This window comes from Mycteria americana, chromosome 8 (genome assembly GCF_035582795.1).
Source record: "Mycteria americana isolate JAX WOST 10 ecotype Jacksonville Zoo and Gardens chromosome 8, USCA_MyAme_1.0, whole genome shotgun sequence".
Classification (NCBI taxonomy): Eukaryota; Metazoa; Chordata; class Aves; order Ciconiiformes; family Ciconiidae; genus Mycteria; species Mycteria americana.
Genome location: NC_134372.1, coordinates 1838202 through 1862707, shown reverse-complemented (window position 1 = coordinate 1862707; position 24506 = coordinate 1838202). Strand labels below are relative to the sequence as shown.

At 47.4% G+C, this 24506-nt stretch overlaps 1 long non-coding RNA gene across 1 annotated transcript; it reads left to right on the top strand.

The window, feature by feature from the left end:
* The first annotated feature begins 386 nt into the window (after window positions 1–386).
* On the top strand, window positions 387–8111 carry LOC142413586 (uncharacterized). The gene is made up of 3 exons (XR_012776846.1): window positions 387–3091; window positions 3487–3829; window positions 7455–8111. It is a non-coding gene; the product is annotated as an uncharacterized LOC142413586 (long non-coding RNA).
* The last annotated feature ends 16395 nt before the right edge of the window (window positions 8112–24506 follow it).

The window sequence follows — 24506 nt, the reverse complement described above, 5'->3', positions numbered from 1 at the left end:
CGGCGCGGCACAGCGCAGCCCGCCGGCGCTCGCCGCCCCTCGCTCGGCACCGCGGGGCAGCGCCCGCCGGGCCCAAGCGAGGGGGAACGGTGCAACCTGTTGGCTGAGGCGGGCAACTGCAGCCTGCGCTCGGGCGCGGAGGGGCCGCCCGCCGCGTCGCCTGTCAGGCGGCTCTCGCCCCCTCCCCGACGGCCCCGGCTCCCCCCCGCCGCCGACCCCGCTGCCGGCGGTGCCGCCGAGGGGCAGCGCGGCGCTGAGGGCCCGCCCGCGGGGCGCGGGGAGCCGGCGGGCGCCAGCCCGGGACGACCGCGCCGAGGAAGCCGCGAGGCCGCCCCGCTTCTTTCCTCTTTCACTTCCTCAACTTCCTACCGAGGGGGGAACGCTCTGAGGCGGCCGGGCCGCCCTCCCCCGGCCGCTTCCACCGTGCCGCAGCGGCCGCCCCGCGGGTCTCGCCCCCGGCCCGGCCCGGCCCCCGCTCACCTTCCACCTGCGCCGTGGTGGCTGGGCAGCGGCCGCCCGGGCTGTCCCCGCCGCGGGGGAAAGGACGAGCCCCGGCGGGTGGGCCCGGGGGCAGCCCGCTTCCCCGTGGGCAGCGCCTCTCCGCGAAGCGGAGTTTCACGGGGGGGAAGCGCTGGAGAGAGGCGGAAAGCCGGCGGAAAGCCATCTTGGGCCTTGCTGGACAGCTCTAGGGGCGGGTGGCCGCTGGGACGGACGGCGTGGGGGCAGACCCGCGAAAAGAGACAAAACCCCCTCAGAATAGCTGAGGGAACGGGAAGAGACAGCGAGGGGGCAGGGGGAGAGACACACGTTTGTCCCCTGGCAAGCACTGGAAGTACGGATGTTTTCATTGAGAAATACGAGTAAACTCCACAACTTACGGTAGCATTTCACTGAGAAGTTAACAGCTCTCGGCATTTTTTAAATATTAAAAAGCACCCGGGCAGTGCGCTGGTCTGAGGTTGGATTTAGACCGCAGAGGCACGGAGGGACGAAGCGCTGATGGTGGGACATGCCCAGCAGCTCGGTCTGCCCGCTCCTGGGCCAGCCCTGCCTCACCAGCCGCTCCTCCGGGACACGTTTCTGGGCAAGAAAAGGCCAGAAATTGTCAGTACGGAAGCAGACCAGGAGTTAAAAATATCAATGAAGTCAAACAGCAAAGCAGAAAATTCTGCTGCCTTGGAGAAGTGGAGAAAGAGCCGAGGGGAAGAGGGTGCCCTTCGGGCGCAGAAGCAGCGATCCTCTTGGGTTTGGCTGTCCCTGGAGCTGACAGAAGTTGGGTGATGGGGGAAGAGGAACGGCGATTGTCCGGTTATGAAGATATCCGTCGTTCTGATTTGGGACAATTAAATGAACTTGGAGATAACGAGCAGATAATGCTTGCACCGGGACCGTGTTGACAAGCAGGTAGTATCTAGAAATGGTTATTATGGCACCTGATAAATTACTTTACATAATACAGGTTACATCAATAAAATATGTTTTTGTCTTTCCAGCTGTTTAAATGCAGATTTGGGTATTCTACAAGGAAGGAAGAAAAGGCCAAGTAAAAGCATGGATTTTAAAGTACAATTAATCTGCCCTTATTTTTTTTTTTTAAACCATAAGTTTTTTACATGCCACATCAACTTCTGGAAGATACTGATTTACATTTAAAAATGCAAAATAAACGCATGCAATGCTAGCTTAATATTCGTTTACGTTTCACAAATTATGAAAAATAATTCTAAAAATGCTAGATATTCCTCTGCAGTCTCCCTTAATCTAACACAGCTTTGAAAGACGGATTTAAAATAGCACTCAGAACTGTCTTCTGGTGCTTTTTGAATGATGCAACGAATTTACAGCTAACAGGAAACACTTCTTCCCACACAAGGGAAATAGAATAGCAGAAGTCAGACTATTCACAAATACTGTGAAATCTTTGTTACCAGGTACGGGGATGTTGCAGAGGTCCTCGGTGTTACATAAAGGCAAGAATGTGCCTCGAAGCATGAAACCCTAATGTGCTTCTGGGACTGTACCTGGAAAACTTACTTCACTTTATTGCTCTCTGAATATTCTACCACGGCAACTGTCTTGCGTTTGGGGACCTCTCCTACCACCGAAATTTGGTCAACTCAAACACCAGGGTCTGTATGGGAGGACACCAGCCTGCGGAGCAGAGCCGTAACGCCGCCGAATGTTAGCTTCGCTTCACGTCCCGTAGTTTGAGGGAATGTGTATAACAAAGCTGTTTATTTCTAGGACATTTAGATGAGAACATCTGTTTATAAACACACACTCAGAGGCTTAATTACAGCTGGTTTTGCACGGTAATGGGTAGGACATTCCTTTTCTAATGAATAATTTTATATCTTAGTATCATCTTTTATCCAAAAGGACCCAATTTTAGATTGCTATACAGAATTTGTTCACCAGCATCAGCCAGGGACACGGTGCAAGAGTGCAAAACAGCGAGCAGAGGACATCTTACCAGCTTTTCACGCTGGGAATACCGAGGCAGGCCAGAGTGCAATAGGTGCAGAAGTGGGATCTGGCCAGGGCAGAACGATTCACGTTCTTACGCTCCTGGAGGATGCTTTTCACTCGTTGCCACGCGCAGCAGCATTCGTTGCAAGGTCATCGTTGGTAAAACTCAGGATTCGTCAGTAAAGCTTATAGCACCGGTCACGTTCAAATATGAAGTTAGATTTGTTCACGGTCTTCAAGTTGCTACAATACACATGAATTCTGCCTCTTCGATGTGTTCCCTTTTAACTGTTTTGTGTTGAACTGAGCAGATGAAAAACTGCAGATATTTTCTGCTTCTAGTATATAAAGCTGGGAAAAGAATATTACTGATTCTCACTTCTTTTAGCTACAAGTGCTACTGGAAGAGAGCGAGCGCAAAGCCCGCAGGATCACGCACGGCTGTGACAGGGGAATAACTCTGCTGCCTGCTGCTCGCCTGGCTTGGGCAAATCTTTCTGGCCTCATGCGAGTTGCCCTGTGTGAACAACCCGAACTTGCCATCTCCCTTCGTTCTCCTTCAGACAGAAATGTTCCCTAGCACACTCCTACGTTGTAAAAATAAATGTAATGTAAAAACTTGGTAAGCCTGCATGTTTTGGTTAACATTTTACGATAGTAACATGCTACCCTGTACATAACAACTTAAAATGCGTTATATGATGATGGTCAATGTTAAATAAACCCCATCTTTGCTGGTTTATAAAAATGTATGAAATAGATTTAAATAGGCTTTAAAAGACTTGTGATTTGTGTTCCCATTCAACTAAATGTTTAGAAGGTGATGAAGTTGACTGGCTGAAAGTCTGTGGCTTGCGTTATGCTGCTGCTTATTTTGTTCCCCAAAAATCTATGAATGTCTTAAACAACTGGCATTGACAACACTTCTTGGAACATAATCAGCCTTCAAAATATTTTAATTACCGAGTATGAGTTTTCTATTTCTTGAGTTCAACCTCTTTTATTTTATATTCACAGTTAAAATACATAAATGCTTACGGTGAAATGAAAATGAAGGCGTTGCTGGGTTTGAGAAGCGAGTGCACTGTTGTGACAAACAGCGTCGTCAAAATCCTCTGTTAATAAATTTCCCACCCCAGATACCAAGACACCTTGACGCTGATCAGCACGCACACCTCATCCCTCCCCGAGCACAGCCGGCAGCAGCACGGCTGCTCTGTCTCTTACCACAGGAACCTCACTAGTGCCCGGAAGAAAAATATTAAGAAAATTCTTACTGCAACCTCCGAATATGTGGTTCATCTTATCCTGTGTCAGCCCAGCACACAGTTTCTCAATCCTGCTGAAAGTGTCAACACAGGTAATAACTTTTGTTTGGGGTAACAGTTTTTATGGCTTTGACTCCTGTTTGATACAATCTTAAGAAGACCATGTCTTCCACAGAATGTCACCATTGTTCGATTATTTTCTACTAACCAGAGCAGAATGGTAATTTGGTAAAATTTGTATATTCTTTCTTAAAATTTAGAGGCGAAGGTTTGGGGGTTGTTTTTTTTTTGCAAAACTTCCACTAGTTCCCTTCTTCTAAATACACAAGTGACAGGTATACACTGTAACAATCACCATAAAAATACCGTGGCTATTTTACAGATGAATAGTTAATTGACTAAAGACTCCAAATACAGGAGTTTTTTGTCCATCTCAAAATGTCTACGAATGGCATACGTATTAATATTCTGTGTAAAGAAGAAAATATATTTGGACAATAGAGAGAAGAATTATTTCCACAAGCTAAGAAATCTGAATTTGAGGAAGAACTAATAAATATCCTGAAAAAACAGGAGCAAGAGAAGGACTGAAACACAGTTTCAGCTACCGCAGTGTATTGACAATGAAAATTTTGGCTGTAGATCAGTGCCTGATTTTGAAAGAGAATTTCAGCGAGTAGGACTGCAGGTCTGGTGAGTATCCAGCTTACCCAGTAGTTCTGTGGAGCCACAGGAAGAGAAGCGTGGTATGAATTGTTGTACAATAGCTTTAAAAAATATATACATGACTGCACATTCCTATGCCGCAATGTAATAATATTGCAAAGATAATGAGCCTCAACCTTAACAAACACTAAATATAGACATTAAAATATATATCTAAGTGGAGAACATGATTAAATCGTTAAAATATAATTATGACTCTCATAGAGGAGATCAGGCAATTCATGGAAACCGAGAACCAACTTCAGATTTGTGTACAGCGTTCCAAAGCGAATGTCAGAAAGAAACATCTGAAGCAGCGAAGGGAACGCTCGTGGCTGCCAGATGCAGACATAAATCTGTCTGTCTGGGGGTTCGCACGGACGACACAGAGGACCTGAAGATAAGCGGATCGTGCCACATACGACTTTGAAGTGAGCATGCAGAACGTAATCCCCAGGAAGCATCTAGGTATAAAAATGGTCTGGAGTCACACTGGGAAAAAAATTAACCCCCCCGAGACTGAAGGAAACAAATAACTGTAAAATGATCACACATAAGTAAGTTTACAATATGGGGAAATTTCTTTGGTTACGAACTGCTGACAGGCCCAGTAAGAATAGAACTGACACATGGGTCCCTGTTGGCAAACATATATAGGCCACTGTGGATCTGTACTGAATCATTTTTAGTGCTAGAAGCAGGCTAGAAAAAAAAGATTGAAGTTTTTCCAGATGAAGCGATGCGCTCATGAAATAGAATAGCAACAACTTTCTCTGTAACCTTCAAGAAATTAGTGTATGAAAAGGTGCTAGCAATTAATGGAGATCAGGTTCAATTGGTCGGATCCACTTTACCTTGGTGGGACAGAGAAGTTTGCAGGCTAAAGGACTGATTCACCGCTGTTTCGCTCAAAGTACCGAAAGGGACACAAATGATGTCTTTGATCTCTGAAGCAATTAATAAAGATAAGCTAAAGGAAAAGAACCAGATGCCGAAGAACAAGAGCTACATATCGAAGACAATGCGGAATGAAAAGAATTTAGTCAAACCAAGGACATGGTAGCACCAGTGACCAAAAGTCACCCCAATGAAATAAAATCTTACTAAATAAATATTTGCAGAGATATCAGGAATTGGAAGATGGTTGTTCAGAATTATACAGAACAAAGAATTTGCATTTTTGGAATAAATACTATATGGAGTCCACAAAAACCAAATCATAAAGTCCTTAAGCCTGCTTGGAAGTACTTCCAAAAATAGGGGTTGCATTGCCTTTTCCTGTGAAATGCTAATTCTGTAGCTGTGCATCAAAGGCAGCTCGTGTCAAGCTACAATTTTACAGGAAGAGCTCTGCCTCCCTTGGCAATCTGTTGTCTCTACAAAAAGGCAGTGACATGCCCAGTGTCTAATGCTCTTCACAAACACAAATCTTTTAAGATCTTGGTTGTCTTGTAAGGAGGTGAGTTTTGTTTCCTGTCAGCTTGTAAGTAATTTTGTTTAATTCTTGAATATACATCAAAGTCATCCAGCCAGTGACTGCAGCCTGTCAATAGTTTTCCAGCTAAGCCAGAATGGAAAAACAATGTTCCCCAGCTGCCGTTTCCACAGGCGCAGGAGCACGCTTCCTTACGAGTAGACGATGAGCAGCATCCTCATGACTGCAGATTTATTTGTCAGAGGGGACTCCTGGGTCCAAACTCAATCTAAGTATGCTTTTGCTATTAACTTTAGTAGGTCATAGATTGAGGCACAGAGGGTCTGTGCCATGCCCTCCTTCATCCTCTTTAGGTTAATAACTCTTCGTATTTTTTGCTACATTCTTTGTGTTTTTTCCTGTCTGTATTTCCTGTGCTAGTCCTTCTTCTGTTCTGCTCTGCTGATACATTTCATACTTGATTTCCCATCAGGTCCTTCACTTCTACTCGAACCACTGTTTTAGTCCTTCCACCATGCCATTCTCCTTCTGGATCCTTCCTTTTTATGTGTATTGATCTGCTTCATCTTGAATCCCTTTATTTCTTCCCCTTCTCTCCTGGTGTTTTCATTCTCCACCCAGCACTTAGAGAACAGAATACGTCCACTCTGGAGTCCTTCTTCTTCCCTCTCCCGGAGCTGGAGTCTGACACATCCTTCCCCAGACCACAGCCATCTCCCACCTTCACTGCCTTTAACGGAGATGGCTTGGGGCACTGAGCTCTGCCAGCTTCTCAAGGCATGCATTAGCTTACATGAGCTGCGAGTGGGTTGAGGCTAGCAAACATGTTAACCTGCTAATTAGGAAGAGTGAACAGTGAAAGACTGCATGGGCATTGCTAATTGCAATATAGCGGTATTAAGCATTCAATGCGGAGAAGCGCAGAACTGTAACCAGGGCAGGTGAAGTCTCTTGGCCCTTCTCAGGCTCATGCCCCAATAGAGCAAAATCTTAAAAGAGGAAAGAGTACAGAGGGAAACTTTGTGTGTAACAATACAACGAAACAGAACTCATGGCAAACGTCTGAATAAAACACACCGCCAAACTTCATCATAAACTGGAAGAAACTGAAGCCTGTGTCCAATCGATAAAGCCCCACATGGGGTTAAATCTCTTTCTGGCATAATGTGATATCAACTCCTTCTAGTTCCACCAGTGGAGAGTTTGGCCCTGGGTGTTTATTGAAGCCATAAGAACAATTGTGAGCGCTGAGTGCACCCATCTCTGGGTCTATATTGACAAAACATTGAGGGCTGCTTTCTTCTGCAGCTGTTTTGCGTAAAAAAGAAATCACAACTGCAACTGGAAATTAATCTGAGGAGGTTACGGTCCTATTGAGCTTTTCTGAATGCTAGGCCATAGATCTGTAACAAATGGCTGAAATTCTAAAACGCTGTGGACAAACAGACAATGGAAATGCGCTGTTCAGAAATGCGGAGAATTAATTGGGTTAATTAAGGAGGAGGAGGAGCACTCTGAGACAGGCATTGGGGTGAAGTCATATGTAAGTACACACAAATAACTTTGTTGTTTTTAAGTTTTGCAGAAACATCTGGCAACAACATGCAAGGAAGAGGAAACTTTTGTTTTATGCATCAAGACCTCTCTATGAAGAAAAGAAAACTTTAGCTAATTACAGGATGCCTGCAAGAAAAGAACCACCTTTGATTTCACCAGTATTTTTTCCTGCAACACAATGCCTAATAAAAATCAGTAGCCAGTGACACGCAGATTCGAATGCAGTCTGGGATATGTGGCATTACCAATGCATCTCAACCGGCCGGGAAGGTTGGACAGGCTCCCGGGGTTATAGAAGCCCGCGTGCTGCTCCGTACGGCAGGGAGCAGGGTCTGTGCGCAGAGGTTTGCACCCCGCTGCGCGCGCGTGATTCCACACGGCAAAATTACTGACGCGGGCAGCAGGGCACGCAGGGCCGGGAGCATTGCCTTGCTAGCGCTGGAGGCGTGGGGCAGTCGGTACCTTGCTCCGCAGCGTTGGTGCATGTCCAGTACCCGTGCGTGGCAAAGAAATCAGTGTGGGAACTGCCGGTGCTGCTGCCGAGTCTTCTTGGCTCAACTGTACTTTCATACAGGTAGAAATTACCTAGACGGGCAATCCTACCGCGGGATGAAGGCCTGACCTTGCTTACCGGTTTTTGTGAGAGCTCCATGAATTGCCGTGAGTTAAGAGCTGGTCAAGTGGAAATGATAAGAAATAGGACCAGATGTTCCTTTGCTTGCTCTGGAATGCTTTGGTGGTAAGGGTGCTGTAAAGGGGCAAATTAACACAGAGTTCCGAGGCAGGCGCAGTACCAACATGCTGGGAGTCCGAAGGAATGGACCTGTGTAATTCTGACATGACAGATACGTTTCGGGAGTACAGAACACAGTAGGCTTATACTTATTTTGTTTTAAAGCAAGTCATACTTTCCCGTGTTAGTGATTTCAAATCACGTTCTATAAATTTAGGGCTTGTCAGCAATAAAACAGAATTATATGCAACCGGGTTCAGTATGAAAAGGAATTCAGGATTTGACACTGTGCAAGTTTTTAGCTCAGACTTATGAGTAAAATATATAAGTAAAGGTATAAGCAAAAGAGAAATGTTACCGCTAAAAACGTGCTTTATGAAATGTCATATACCTTTTAAAACATCTGTCTTTACTGCAAGAGATGTGACACCTCTTTAAATTGAAAACATAATTCCAAACTCTGCCACATTCAGTACCGCAGATGGGCCCTAATTCAGAGTCTGAGCCAAACCCAGGAGCCAAAGGGAAGAATTCTCTGAATTGCAGTAGGTGCTCCATATGCAGAAAGGATTTTTTAAATCTTTTCTTAAACGTCCCACACCTGAAATGGAAGAATTCATAGGGAGTTAAGTAAGGAGATGGGACATGAAAATTAAAATGTTTTTTCTTGAAACAAGAAAAGAACACAGTATAAATGAATTTGGTGCAAGGTCTCGATCTTTTAAGTTCTTACAGAAAAAAACATTTGTAGACAATTGTCCTTATGCTTTGCATTCCACCTTGCTCACTCCCTGAGTTTTATTATTACAATATTTACATGAATATATCTTTTAAAGGACTTCACTTTTAAACAGGCTTCTTCTGTGATTTTAGTTGGGAGACGTAATAAAAAACCTTAAGACTTAAAAAGGTATTTGCTTGGTAAGATTATACCTGGCATCAGTCTGGCGTCACCGAAATCAGTGCTGAAATTGCAGTGCCAAAAATAAAGACAAATAAAAAGAAAATCATATGGGCTCATATTTGGCAGTAAGGTAAATTTAAAGACACCCTACACATTACGGTAACGCAAAGCCCTTTAGAGCCGGTGTTTATTTTGCCACCGGAGAGCTTCTACATCGCCAGGAGCACCGAGACCCAGGCCCGTAAGCGGACCCTAAACCTTCAGCATAATAACCAGCCAACGCTACCAGAAGCAGTTTCACGTAAAATATTTTAAAGAGCAGCGCCTCTCCTACTTTTTGTTCAGAAATAGCCTGAAACCAGCCACCTTCGGCTCATCTTTTTCTCCTCCAAACATGTGACAGTGGCGGGGCCGGGTGATGTAATACGAACATCTTGGCTCGCAGCTTGTGGTTTGCATGCATTACACAGCTGCGCCTCGGTTCAGCCTGGGCATCTGGGGTTTTATTTTAAGCTTTATCGAAGGATGTGGGAGCAATGGCACCCTTGCAGGCACGCTCCCATCTCTGCGGTATCATGTCATGCAATATGTCATAGAGTTCACGTGAGGCAGAGGAGCGGTAGAAGGGAGCCTCGCCCCGTGCTTCCAACGCCGGGGAACACAGAACCAGGCGGGAACGGCGTGGCCGCGCTGGATCAGACCGAGCGCCTGCCGAGGCTCAAAGCCTGTCTCTGACGGCAGCCCGCGACAGCAGCAGACAGAGCGCGAGGCCGTCGGTCGGAAGACGCTGCTGGTGGCGTGAGCTGGCACGGATGCCGCAGGGAGCCGTCCTCGCCCGGGCTCTGTCCCCTCGCAGCGAGCTAACCGCTGATCTCCACCGGGCTCTCCCCAGGCGGCTGCAGCGGCAGCGGGGCGAGGCAGGAGAGGGAGCACGCCGGCAGGAGCGGGAGCAGCGGGGCCGTTTCTTCGCGTTGGCGAAGCCCAGAGGAGATGCACCCGTACCCCGTCACTGCTCGGGGTGCGTCTCCCACCCTCTGCGGCCTGGAGACGCGGCTCCAGGGCTTCTCCAATTGACACAGTTGGGGGTGGTAATCACTGACGGGTTTTTCTGTCTTCAATTTCTCTTTCTAAAATTGTTGATGCTTTGGTATCTACCACCTCTCGCAGCAGTAAGTTCCACAGCTTAGTTGCACACTGGGTGGAAAAAAATGCTTCCTTTTGTTTGCTTTAAGCTGCAAATGATAATTTAATGCTACCAACCCTTGTTAGTCCATTAGGAAGAGCAGATAATTGTTCCCTATCCTCCTGACAGATCTGTCTCGGAGGTCTCTTATCTTACAGATGTCCCACTGCCACCCCTTTTCTCCTCTGAGCCTTCCCTTCTTTTCAGACTCTCAGAAGCTGTTCTTTTGCTTTAATTATATTTCTTGGCCTTTTCTATACCTTTATTAGTTCTAGCTTATACTTGCTGAGATGGGCGACTGGCAGTACATGCGATACACAAGAGGTGGTAGCACAATGGTGTTCTCTGTTTTGTTCTCTCTTTCTTCCCTCATAATTCCTAACATTCCAGTTGATTTTTCTGACAGCCAGCAGTGAGTTTATGTTCCCATAGAGCTACGTATCTCCAGTGACTATTTTTTCCTTGGTGGTAATACCTAATTTACAGCTTGTCACTGCACACGTTCACATACTTTTCTTTGTGCGTTTAGCTTTTCCTTGTGTATATTATAATTTACTGGCAGTAAATTCAGCCTGGCATTTTATCACCTGGTCACTCAGTATGGTGAGATACTTCTGCAACTCTTTACAGTTAGATTTTGTTTTCATTACTTTGAATAATTTACTTTCAGCAGCCAACTCGGTCACCTCCTGCCACCTCCTCCCCTTTTCCAAGTCACTTATGAGTATTTTGAATGGCACAGGTCCCTTTACAGATCCCTGTGGGACTCCACTAATAAATCTCCTTTTGCTGTGAAATGATCTGTTTCTTCCTACCTTTTGCTTCTATATTTTAACCACTTTTTGACCCTTTGAAGAATCTTCTCACTTTCCCTGGATGGCTCAATTCCTCTTAAACGAATGCTGTATTGAAGTAGCAAGAAATAGAAAGTATAGGAACGAATCTGACCTTTTATTAAAAAACCCAGCGAAGACAGACGGTAGGCCCGGTTCTGCTGCGTGGAGTGTCACCACGAAGCTGGAGTAACGTCGGGGAAATCACCAGATTTGTGCCGAGATGAACGAGAGCCTGACTTACCCCTGCAGACCAGTGACAGCATTTCTCAGCTCCTGGCTAATTAGGACGAATCGGATGTTTTGCCCGAGCACAGATTCGCTTGCAGGATTTGAACTCCTGAATTTGCAAACTTCTACGCAAGGGTACGTTAGTGAGGTTAACTGGGTTCAAAACACTAATAAAGGCGTAGACTTTGACTCTCCTGGATCAATGCAAAACTTTCTAAAAAAAAATGCATCTCCTACGACAAAAGTTTCCTCTGGTTTTTCAGGTATGGTGTGAAACTGCTCGTTAATTTGCAGGTGACAGCCAGACACACCCACGCTGTCACAACAGAAGGGGTTACACGATGGTAGAAGTCCTGCAAGTGCGAGGATTTATGGGGCTTACCACAGACGAGGAGAAGTCGGGGCTTATTACTCGCTATGAGTTACTACCAGCATTTCTCGCACAGAGCTGGGGAGGCTGCAGAGGCTTCCCCACGCGCCCAGCACGGCGTGCGCAGCTCCCGGCCACATCGGAGCCCGGCGGCTCCAGCTCTGCACCTCCTTTATTTCGGAAAGCTGCTGCATCTCTTAGGAGCTGAAGCCCACCACGTGCTTTGAACGGTCAAATATTAAGCCTTGCTACATCGTTTGCCTATGAGAGATGAGCTGGTGCCAACCCGACGTTACCGTCGCTTGTTTTTTGCGGTGTGTTAGTTAGCGGCCGTACAGCGTCACCTGCGTCCATGGGCACGGTCTCTTCAAAGCATTCCCAGTGCTCTCAGTGTGCATTTGGCTCGTCTGGGAAAGCCGAGGGAAATGTTAGCTGCCTTATGGTTCTGATCAAGGCCATTTGGGATGTGACAAATTTCTGGAGTGCAAAGTAAAACAAACCAGAGAGCGAACAACAGCAGAGAAAAAACGCAAAATAAACCAGAAAATCAAAATGGATACAATCGGCCATGTTTCCGAGTGAGAGCTTCCAGAGGACTGCAGGACCGTAGGATCAAAGTATGGCATAACTATCAAACCGTTTTCTTCAGCCTAAACGTACTTGGCCCCTACAGCACACTGATGAGACACGGGCTGTGCGTATGCGTGTGCAGGAGGAGCCTGGGCTTTGCCTGCGCTGCCGGAGCCCCGCGGGGTTTTACAGCGATTTTGTGCGGTCGGTCGCGGGGCCAGCTGGGCTGCGGGCGTAGCCGAGGCAGCGCTAACCCTGCTGCGGGGTATAGCGGGGCTCGACGCCCTTCTCCTCGAGACCAGTCACTGGAGAGCAGTTGGTGTCGTACAGGATGAAGCGCTACAGAGAAGTGGCGAAGGGAAAGAGAAAGCGAGCGGTTTAAGAGGATGCTACCAAGTGGACGCATGTGGCTGAGAAATACGAAGTCCCTTCTCTCCCGAAGCATTCCTTTTGGGAATGCGGAGAAGGGGGTGGGAGCAGCAGGCAGCCGAGCGTGCCTGCTGGCTGCAAACGGGGTCCCACTGCCCAGGGACCCCCGGGGCCGTCCCCAGAGGGACCAGCGGGGCAACCCACAGCGAGCACGTCTGCCTTGGTAGGAAACCGCGAGCGGCCAACACAATCCAGGAAAGGATGCCGTGAGAAATTTACCCGCTGCCTTCTCACTTCAGATTTACACTTCAGATTCACGACTTGGGAATCGCCGTGTTGGTCACATCTCTCTGCTGCAGAGTTTAAAAACGGGAGGAATGCATTGAATGATTAAGGCTGAAGGCGGAGAGGCTTGGTGCCCAGCTCTCCCTTCTTTAACCTTGCATTGCTTCACAAGACTAATAGGAGATTTATAATAGCTTATAACTGTGAAGCTCTTTGTGATCCGCAGAAGGTAGAGAGTAGAGAAATATTTATTACTAAAACAATAAATACTAATTTTAGAATGACTTTCGGTCACCCAAAAAGAGGAAGGAAAGAGTGGGTTATGAACTGTAATTTATATACAGACTTTTGTAGAAAATACAGGAATCGTCAGAGGTTAATATATTGCCCCAAAACACTCTTTTGAGCTTATACGAAAGGTCAGCGTTTGGCTTCTTCCATTACCGCATAACAAGGCACAAGACTTGAAACAATTGCAAAAGGACAAAAAAAAAAGAGGCATTACAGTATAGCCTCCTTGCCGAAACGCTGTTACGCCTGTAGCCCTCAAAGAGCTGAGATAAAGAGACAAGAAAATTAGAGGCCGGATGAGAGCAAATGCCATCATCGCTCCGATCAGCCCGACTCCGAGCTGACTCCAGGCTCAGGGCTTTCTGCCGCCCAGCCGCCTCCGCCGTAGCCGTGCCACCGGCTCCTCCGGGACAGCCCTTCGCCGCGCGCTAACTCGACTAATACAGGAGTTTTTAGCGGCTTTATTAAGACATTTCTACAAAGCGAGACTGTATCTGCGAGCATCTATCCCTCTCGTCACCCGGAATGAAAGTGAAACTCGGCAGGTTATTTCTGCCCTCCCTGTAAAGCCAGCAGCGTGACAAGCCACCCCGCTGCGACCCGCGTGGGGGGACGCACGGCCCCGGCCCCGGCCCCTGCATCCGTGCAGGGAGCTGCTGTCGGCAGCGGGGCTCTCTCTGGGACGCTGGACTGCGCGAGAAGCATCTCCCCGGAGGGACCAGTGACTATTTTTGTTGAGAGACCTTTCTAAATAACTGACAAAGAAAACAGGAAACCACAGCGCTGTGGAGCGGAGCCCGGTGCGTTCCCATGCATCTGCTCTTTCTAGACGCTATCGGACTGCTCGGGCGACCCCGAGGCAACGGAAACTAATGGGGATGCTCGCGAGGAGACCAAGTTAACTGTATTAAATCGCCTTATCTTTTTACCCGTACTGCCACTGGCCGAGCGGGACGTTCCCTCAAAATTTGTGACGCTCATACAGGACAGTCCTCAAGAGTTACCATTCCAGATAACACCCCTAGTAAGTCGTGAAGAAATAGCCCTATTAGAGCTGAATGGCGAGGAGGAGCTGGAGTATGCGCACGGCAAATTGCCTGGGCAAGGGACAGAAATGATGGGCTATATTAACCGGAAAAGCAATTTGCTGCCAGTGCCTTCACGGTGCGTTGTACACCCTTGGCATTTTATAAACAGTTAATAATAAATGGTCAGGAGAACAGTAACACAAATCAATGTACAAATTCAATTAGGAAGAGAAAATAAAAATATTATGTGAATTACTAAGCTAACCTGATACATTTTAGCCTTGAGTTCAGAATTTGTTTGGTTTAGATGAGAAGTTCTAATCAGATTTAAAGGAGGTTTCAAAAAAATTAATAACAGATGTGAATGAAATAGATAATGATTTTCATTCCTGATTATGTGACCAAGGTTATAGATAGGGGGAGGGAGTTTAATGAAAATAATTTGGCTAGTGTGCTTATAGCTTTTCTGATAAAGATTAACACTTTACAGCTTGCTTTCATTTAGCAAGGTGAAGAGTGATCGATCCCCGATTGATCCAAACAGAGGTAGAAAAATTGACAACCTCAGTTTCCGACTGCTTTCCTCAAAATTTAATCAGTATCCGAATGATGTGATTTTGTTGTGTTGAAGGACAAAATACCTTCTCTAGAGGGAAGCGATATCAGGGTTATCCTTCAATGTGGGAGGATGCGAAATCTTCCAACCCGTACCTGAAGACCTGCGTGTTGCTTAGATGGCCAGTAAGGCAACTCACTGCCACGCGAAAGGCAAAAGAAAGGGAGAAAACATGGGCCAGACCCTTAGGCAGGGTTAGTCATTGATTTTCCTGACGAAGAGCTGCACACAAGGAGCACATGAAGTTTTTGGCTCAGGGAGTGCACGCACACACGCGGCATCAGGACCTGCTCTCCGCCACCAAAGCTTTCTTGACAAAAATATCTGTTATTATTCCAGAAAAGAAAAATGAAAGAAATCATATATAAAACCACATACAGAAGAGTGCACGAAGCCCTGAGGGGATCTGGGAACTGTCGCTTCCTAATGGAGGCCCCGAGACAATTGAATTTCTGAAACTATTTCATTCTGCCTGTGGAAAAGGAGAATTTGTGGATTGTTGCATTTTACTAAGCACAACTCATAGAGGGACAAGTTGGGCTCACTGGTGAGACGCCATCACGTATTTCCCGGTATTCCTCCCCAATCTAAAAGAACAAAAAAGCGATGGTAAAAAATCTTCATCAGCCCATGAAATGGTGGAGGAATCATGATGAAGGAGCTTGGTGAAATGCAGAGAACGACAGTATCGTTTCTGAACATCTATGGAGACATAGATAGTATCCTTTCTGAACATCTGAACATCTACCTGTAATTAACTTGGAACAGGACTGCTGCTTCTCATCCTCTCTTGAAAAAGCCTCTCGTGATACGCTTAGATACATGCACGGGTAAAAGCCTTGGAGCCCTCTGTGGCTCCCATGACCTCGTGTCGAGAAAGACAGCCTTGCACGTGAGAGAACAAGACCGACCCCTGCATTTTCAGGCTACTTCCCATTATTACTGCATTTTTCAGATGTTGTATAATTTTTTGAATGCTCAAGACTACAGGAGAAGTTTTGGTAAATAATTCAAATCATCTCTAGAACATGACCAAGCTAATAGACTGAGGGGTAAGTGATTTTAACCTTCTCTTCCCCTGCCATTTCACATTTACTTAGTTGCATTTAGGATCTTTAAGCATCGGAGTGAAGAGAGACTACAGAGACAAGTATGTTGTTTGTTTTCCCAGTGCCAGATGGATGGGTTCAATTTTCAGACTCCTTAAACTGCCAACATTGAAAAGTCGTAAAAAAAAAAAGCAAAGAAAAAAAAAAGGGATTTGTTTTAAAGATCTGTCATAGTTTCTATAAACTTATTCATATTTGGGAGGCATGGAGGATACAAGCCGCAATACTAATGTTATTAGGCAGCACACTTGAGGACACGCTTGTTTTATCGGCAGCCTCTTTGGCGACCGCATTCTCAATCTGTTCTACAGCAACGATGCTGCAGTAAGAGCGATTCCCAGCCCGTGGGCTTGGGACGGGGCCGGGGGCTCCGCGCGCCCACCCCGGGCACGCTGACCCCGCGCCCGCCCCGGGCTGCTGGAGCCCAGCCCGCTCGGCTGCTGCCTGGCCCACGGCTTCCGCGTCCCGGGGGATTTCTCCTCTCCTCCAGGTATTTCCCCTTTGCTGTCCCTCCCGCCCCGTCCTGCGCGGCGCAGCGTCACGGCTGCGGTGCGACTCACGGCGGTTGCGTTCCCTTCCCCTCCCACCTTCGCCAGGACAGGCTGCGGTGCCCTCGTGGCGGCGGCCGCGCTGGAGCCGACAGAGCCACGGTGGCTCAGCGGACAGAAATGAAGCTGGAATGCGTTTAATGGTAAAGAGGATACATTTTGTGGTGTATCTGACTAAAGCAATGCTGCTTTCCAAATGAAACACCTTGCGCTCGTTCCAGTCTGCCACTTACCTTAACCAACGCTGCTTGAGGAGCGCAACTGGAACAGAGGACGCAGCTACGCACATCGTACTCTGCTTCTAAAAAGAGGTAATTTTTTCCCCTCAGCACTGAACGCTTTTCACAGCTGTGCGCTGTGGAGAGGCAAGCTGGCAGCGGTGCCGGGGAAGCACACAGAAAAGAGAGGTCATTACTGTGAAGCTCTTCACTTCCCATCTTTAAATTGGTATTAATTTAGATTAAGATTTTTAAACAAAACCCTCAGTCACTGAGAATCGGATGAAGTTCCTCTGCTTCCCTGGCAACTTTCCACCTTAGACGGGGAGAAACCCAGTCTTCTTTATTTTCAAAGTTCCTTTAAGATGGTATTTTTCTTATTATGCGAGATTCACAAAACACAGATCTCCTTCTAGGTACGAAGAGGGGTTAAGCGGCAGGGATGAAACTCCCGGAGCAGGACGGCGTCTGGGACAGCCGGAGAGGCAGCGCGTCCCCAGCCAGGACAAGGACAGCTCGGACCTGGAGCTGTTGCTCCTGAGGGCCTTGCTTCCATAAAAGGACCGGTTCCGTTTAAGGGCTGGCTGTCGATCAGAATGAATGTTTATAGGAATGCCAAAAATAGCTCACATAGATAGCTCAAATAGCGTAATAGATGTGCTGAAGGGATAATTTACAAAGGATACAGCGAACAATTAGGGCTGTGCAATTCCTTGAGTATAGAGCCACTTGTGGTCACCCAAAACGGTCACCAAAGACCAAAGGCAATGCCATTAATTTCTGTGTTGGGGGGGGGGGGGGTGTATTGCAGACACACAATAACAACGTATCTATATGTAAAACCGTCTAATTTTAAGTTCTTTTTTTTGCAGTGGCAGAGACTTCTGCGTGGGCATTTTAGCGTCTGCTGGGACAAGCTTCCTTCAAAATTAAAAGTATTGGCTTGTCTCTCTCAGAATTAGTCTAACTCTCACTTCTAGGCATTGGGCCTCATTCCACCTTCGGTTTCAAGACAGGCGGCCATCAATTTAACAGTCTGATGGTAAATCCATGTACCGCTCCAAGGGCTGCACGTTTAATTGTGAATAATGTAGATCTAATCACTTGGAATGAGTCGTGCGAGTTCTGGAATAAGTTTGATGCATTTAAAGGGGGGGCTGATGCATTAAATCTGGTCCTGCTCTGACAGGCCTGGAAAGCGTATGTGACCTACACATCGCTATATCCTAACGTGGAACCCTTGCAAAATATTTTAGCTGTAGTCCCCCAGCTCTCACGCTGTTACTTTAACAAGACATGCGTTCCCAGCACGGCAGTGCGTGTGTAGAACAGGGGTACGGACTGCTAACAAAAGTTTGCCTCGTTTCTTGCCAGTCGTTAGGAAATAGAGATAACCAGGTACAAGCTAGACCCATTACTTAAGCATCCAGAAGTCACATTAGGGAAAAATGAGTACCAGTAAAAGAAGATGTAAAAAGCCAGTTTTCAGTCCAGTGTTGAAGAACCAGACTGCTTTAGTCTTTCCAAACTGAAGGTGAATACATTTTTCATTCTTTCTCTTGCTGTTAAGTCACAAGATCAATTCTCCATTCTGCCGTTAATCTTAACTCACAAAGACTTAAACAAAAAGTTTTTTTATGCACTGGGTAATTTTTTGCAAGAGAGTATCTGAGAAACTCTAACGAGATAGAGCAAACCCTGTCAGCTTCCTCTGGCACACATCTGTCTTCTTCTGAGTTTTGCTTCCTTAAAGGAAATAGACTCATCCTGCTTAGAGACCTCTTATTCCTCCTGGGTCTACATGCCACAGAAAGGTAATTAACATGTAATCACACAATAATTAAATATGTTCTCTTCTGTTCTGCATTTATGAATCATGCCTGACCTCCCAGGTCAATGGACATCTTTATCCACTAGTGCTGTCCTATTTTCTGTATTCCTATCACAGTCATTTGCTTTAGATGCTTTATTTTATATACTTTCAAAGAACAGTGCTGTGCCTTTCAGGTAGACAAGAGTGCTTGTTGATCACTGCAACTCTTCCAACAGAAGTGGAAAGAGAGGGACCAAAGACAGGACGCATCTTCCGCGGTTGCCACCTGCTGATCCTGCAGCCTAAGCGTTGTCTTAAACGCCTTCAAAAAGACTTGCTCGACAAGCAGAATCCCTTATTCAATATCAAATCAGATGATGATACACGGCAGCCCGCCTCAGCCTAATTCCCTCTTTTTTGAGCATAATTTTGTTCTTCCTAACCGCAAACGCTTGGGGTAAATTTCCTTTTACTCTGCCTAGAGGGTGTAAAGCCAGACCTGTAAAGAAAGCACCTAGCTGCAAAACACAGGCCCTTGCAGCCGGCACGTGAGCAGGATTTCAGCAGAAAAAACCCAAACTTCATTGTCTGTCTAAATTACATAGAACACCAGCTTTTGTAAAATAGTGGCCAGGGGTTTTTGGCCTTTTTTTTTTTTTTTTTGGGGGGGGGGGGGTGGGGGTTTTTTGCCTTTTTTTTTTAAATAAGGATCTCGCAGCTGCAGAGCAGCAGTAAAACACTTCCCACCCTGCCCTGGGTGTCAGTAGCGTACCTGGGCTGCCCACAAACCCGCCTCTCAGGGACCTGCTGCTGTGCCCGCCGGGTTGCCGTGCCCCCTCCGCACGCCCGCGCAGCGCAGCGCAGTGCAGCGCGGGCGGCTGCGCTGGTGGCGAGCGGTGCCCTCCCTCTGCCCGCCACGCCCACACCGGCTCCAGGCAGGAGGCTCCGTTCGGCCGCTGGAAGTCCTCAAGAAGCAGAAAAAACTGCATGGAAGACTTAGGTTAAAAAGTCAATGCTTTATTCACAAATATGCTTGGTAACCCGTAGTACATTTTAAAAAGAAGTTCTCACTAACAGTCTACTGAAGGCTTGTGTGAATCGCTAAACTATCACAACAATCTGGAATAATTGGCAGTTTTCCACTCGGAAAACCTATTTTACTTCGCTTGTGTCTGCTGGGTCTGAAAAGAGCTGTTTTTGTACAACATACAGAATTCCAGGAAAACCTGCAGTTCCCATTACACAGCCATTTCTCCGTTTCCAGAAACAATCTGCCGCTAACACGATAAGAGTCGTTTTAATGATTCTGCTGGGCTGTCGCTTTTGCCTTCTGACTGGGTAATGTTTATAACAGCCGAGACATTCGCCCTTCCCTTTATAATGAAGCTACTTAATGAGGTTAAACGCCTCCTTTTAACCTCGCAGACCTCAACCAGTTCCCCTCCAAACCACCCGCAGCCTTTCAATCGCCGTTCTGGTTGCGAGCAGCTCCCTGCGCTTCCACGCAGGGCAGGGTTAAAGCTACGAAGCTGGCCCCGCTGCCTTCCTGGTTTCCATTCCTGATTTCACCGAGACGCGGTCCCTGATGGCAGACGCCCGCTCGAGCCCTGCGCTGCCTGCAGGCATCCTCAGCAAAACTCTCGGCGTCGCTCAGAAAGGGAAAAAAGGCTTAAAAAGATCAAATTCCGTTTTGAAGCGTCCACCTCCCAGAATGGGATAGAGACGAGGGCAAAGGCATTGCCTCCTTCTACGAGGAAATCACAGACCATGAGGCTAACTGCATAGGGATTAATATTCTTAACGGGCATGGTTTAAAACCGCACACAGTTTGGAAGCAGCAGCGATCTAGTAAACAATTTACATGGGATTGCTGGCCCGGGTACTTCGGCCGGCGCAGGCGACCGGCCCCACCGCCTCCCTGCCGTCCCCACTGTCCCTCGTTCCCTGCGTCCCTGCCCAGGCGTTTGGCCTCCATCCCCGCCGGGCACCCACCCATCCTCCCGCGGGTCGCGGGCGCCGAGCCCCTGCCATCAGCTGGTCACCCCGACCCGGCGCTCGCGGGCTGGTCAGGGCTCAGCTTTCCGCTCCCGCCGCCAAGGGCGGAGCCGGCAGCTCCTGCCCGCGCTCCCCGCCACCGCCCGTCTCCATGCTCTGCCAGTGCCGCGGCTTCGCCGTGCCGCTGCCCCTTCCCTGCCGCCCGGAGCCGTCTCCCGCTGCCCGCCCGCCGCAGCGACGCGTGCACCGACAGCGCGAAGATCTCGGCGCTCCCCGCGGCTCCTTCCAAGCAGGCAAACATTCCTCTCTCTAGCACAAAGCAGGTTTTTGCGAACCAGCCTGTCCTTGTAAACACAAAACGTGTTGAAGGTGTAAATACTTGCTTTGTTACGGTTTTTCTTGGGGAGAGGGTTTTGTAAATCGTTCTCTTTACTGGCCAGCCCAGCAAACCACCGCACGCGGTTCCTCCCCACGGCCTAGTCTGGTCCATAGAAAGTACTTAATAACAAGTACATTTCTACCATCGGGATAAATTACTGCCCTGTGGAAGTCAATAGGAGCTTCAGCACTTGATATTGTCGAAGCAAGCTTATATATTATTTGAAAACTTTCTGTACCAAATACGGTGCTAAATTCTCTATTAAGTGGGACTATTTGGGTCTTTTCTAGATTAAGTCTCCTGCCTTAAAAAAAGATAAGAAAGTGTTTTACCTTCTCTTATCTTCCTTTCTCCTTTTGCTATTTAACCCACTTTGTACTAGGCAGAACATCATTAACTAAGATAAAGTTGAGGTTTAGTCAGCAATGTGCCCGACAAGGGCTGCACTAATTACGCCGCTTTATCTGAAGACGCACGCGTGCACGTGGACAGCAGCTGAGACCTCGTCTTGGTTTTACCCGGGCTGAGCGCAGAGCACTCGGAAGAGATGTGACAAGGCAAGGGGATCGCGAAGAAGCCTCGGGGGTTAAGATGGGAACACGATCTGGGTTTTTCAGATTCAAGACTTTTTCCTCTGGCTAAAGCACGTACTCCTGAGCATGTAGGTTTGCAGGATCGGGCCCTTTAGAACAAGGATTAGGGCAAGCAAAGGAAGCAGAACTGAAACTCCTCTTCCCCCCGCGCAGTTTTCAGGGCAGCGTTTCTCCGCAGAAGCCGGTAGGACGCGATGCCCAGTGCCGTACTCGCAAGGGCAACCGAGAACCGGGTTGTTCTAACCCGGCGACGGATGCCTTCGGCTGAAAATGACGTTACGGGGGGGTCTGCTGGCCTTTCAGCGGTGGTGGAAGGACTTTACGGGGCCAGTGCTCTCAAAGCGGAGCTTGGTCATTTAATGAAGAACGAGAAGCCCCCCCTTCTAGTCCTACGAGACCGTTGGACCAGAGGAGGACACGCCGAGGGCAGGAGCAGCCGCCAGAGAAACCTGAGCTCTCTCCTCGGTCCCCGTCTCGCTGCATGACCTTGGACGAGATCCGTGCCGCAGGATCCACGTGCAAAGTGAAGTCACAGACACCCAACAGGCACGCGAGGCACAGCCACGAAGCACCCCAAAACAGAAGCGGCGGCAGGAATTAAAGGCAGCACGTGGCTGCACGAGGTCTGCGGCGAAGGTGCAGACAGCGGTGCCTTCTCCCGGCCGTGCAACGCTTCTCGGCACCTGGGGTATTTACTGAGCGGTGAAAAGAGTTAACGGAGTGAAAGTACACGAAGGTCACGGGGAAGGAACAGTTGGACTCCAGTCATTTCATTTATGGGAGTTTAAACAGTTGCTGAATGACATTGGGGACTATTAAGTTAATTGCCTAAGTGACCTTTTGGAAAATGTGTAAACTACTTAGGGAGGGAGCAACTGGAAAAGCGGACGAAGTGCGGCGCAGACACACATCTCTACGTTTGTACGCGGCTGGCCGCAGGTGCAGGCGACGCGCCCGTCTGCAGTGACCCGGCGGGCGCAGGGGACCTGACCCCCCCACCCTGGCGCTGCGGCCCCGGGCCACCGGGCCCTCGGGCATCCTGGCTCCTCTTCTGGCATTTCTTATTTCTCCCCCAAATTAAGTGAAAAATATCCCCTGCGAGCCGTCTGTCAGGAGGAGTCGCATTTCCACATGGAACGTTGGTGTTTTGAAAAAGTTCAAAATTTCCACCAAAAAAAAAAAAGTATTTTCTCATCCTGTTTTATTTATCAAAACTTTCTTCGCTTTACCAATTATAGGCAGAAAATCTACCAACTTCAGGCCAGATGATGTTTTTCTCCTTGCGGAGGTGGGTCTGAGACTACTCTGCCACTAAAATAAGGCCTAAATCATTTTACTTTCAATAATACTGCGGGCACTTCTGCCGTGGGGCTTCATTAACTGAGAGTTACACATCAGCAAAGCTACAATGAAAAAAGGAAGCACGGTGACAGGATCGGAACTTAAGTTGCATTTACAGTTTGCACTAAAAATGTAACATTTTCTATGACTGGACCATTTTAAATGAAATAAAACTCCGACATTTTAGATAAAAGATGAGGATCCTTTCAACTGGGTGCAGCTGAGAGTTCGAAGAGTTAAGTCAGCTTTCAAAGTAGGTCTGCAAGGGCTCAGCCACGAGAGTGCGAATTGCTGGCAAAACAATTCGCTGCTGTTCAAGTAGAATTATGTAAGCAGATTTACGTGCGTATAATCGGATAACAGTGCCAAACGTAAGGTGCTCTCGGGCTGTTTGTACGGACAATGGGGATTTTTTCCCCCTGCGCGGAGAACCAGAATAACAGAGGACCTGTTGGTGCTAATGCTTGGCCGTGCCCTGCGAAGCTACGCGGGAAGCTTGTCGGGGTTTGGTTGGTTTGTGCAGTAATCGAACATTTCTAAACCTGCAAGGCAAAGGAAACAAATCTGGATTCAAATGCCCTTATTTAAATTTCACAGTCTAATAAATCTTCTTTCTTTTTAACACCAAAAAAGCTTTGACCACGTATTGGTAGAGAGGGGTTACTACTGCCTTGAGCAGCAGTAACTTATGAATCAGACTTACGTGGTTTATTCACTTATTTTCTCTGATTACATAAAAATGCATATTTGCCATGGCAACCTCTTCATTACATGTCAGGATACCAATTCAAATATAAAGGGCTTCTCTGCCAAAGGCCCTCTAAGGTCACTGCTGCACTAAAATCCTTCAGGGACAGAATGTACACAATTCACTGAGAGAGGGACTTTTTGATATATTTTAAAAGCAAGATGGTCTCTCGTTGCAGAAATAATATACTAAAATTCTTCCTTTGGTAGAATCCCCCCCCCCCCCCCCCCACAGTAGGAGAATATTTGTAAGGGCTCTTGCCTGGCTAAAATATAGATGAAATTATATGTATTCCAAGGGTTTAGAGAGATATTAGTGCTGGGAAAAATAAAAAAGAAAAAAACCCCAGGTCATTTAAATTCGTATCTTAACAACCTTAATTTATGGTGGGAATATTTGATAGAATCTAGATATTTGATCTAGGTGTCAGATTTGTTTTTTCTTTAAGGAGCTACAATAATTGAAATTAATATTTGCCAAATCAGGATGTTGTCAGCAAATCATCCGTGACTGGGGAGCCTGAACCTGGCTTGATGCACAACTCCTACTTCTGCAAAGATCTTTTCCAAGAAATGAAGTTATGATGAATCACGGTAATAGTCTGTCAATGGGCAATAGCCCAACACGATCAGCCAGAGGAGACTTTGCAACTGAAATCGCTCTTCTACGGGGCACGTTTAATTGCTCTACAATTAGACAGTTCTAGAATATAGGCGGCTAGAGGGACAACAACAAAATGAATTTTCACCCGACCTGGAGAAGCGGAGCTCACTGAGACGGGGTATCGTGGTGGTCGCGGCAGGTCCAACGAAGGGCTGAAGGAGCTAGGGGATGAGAGGTTGTGCAGAGCAGCTTCAGGGCTGCACAGAACCACCGACGGTCCCGGCCAAAGCTGCGCCCGCTGGGACGAAGGCC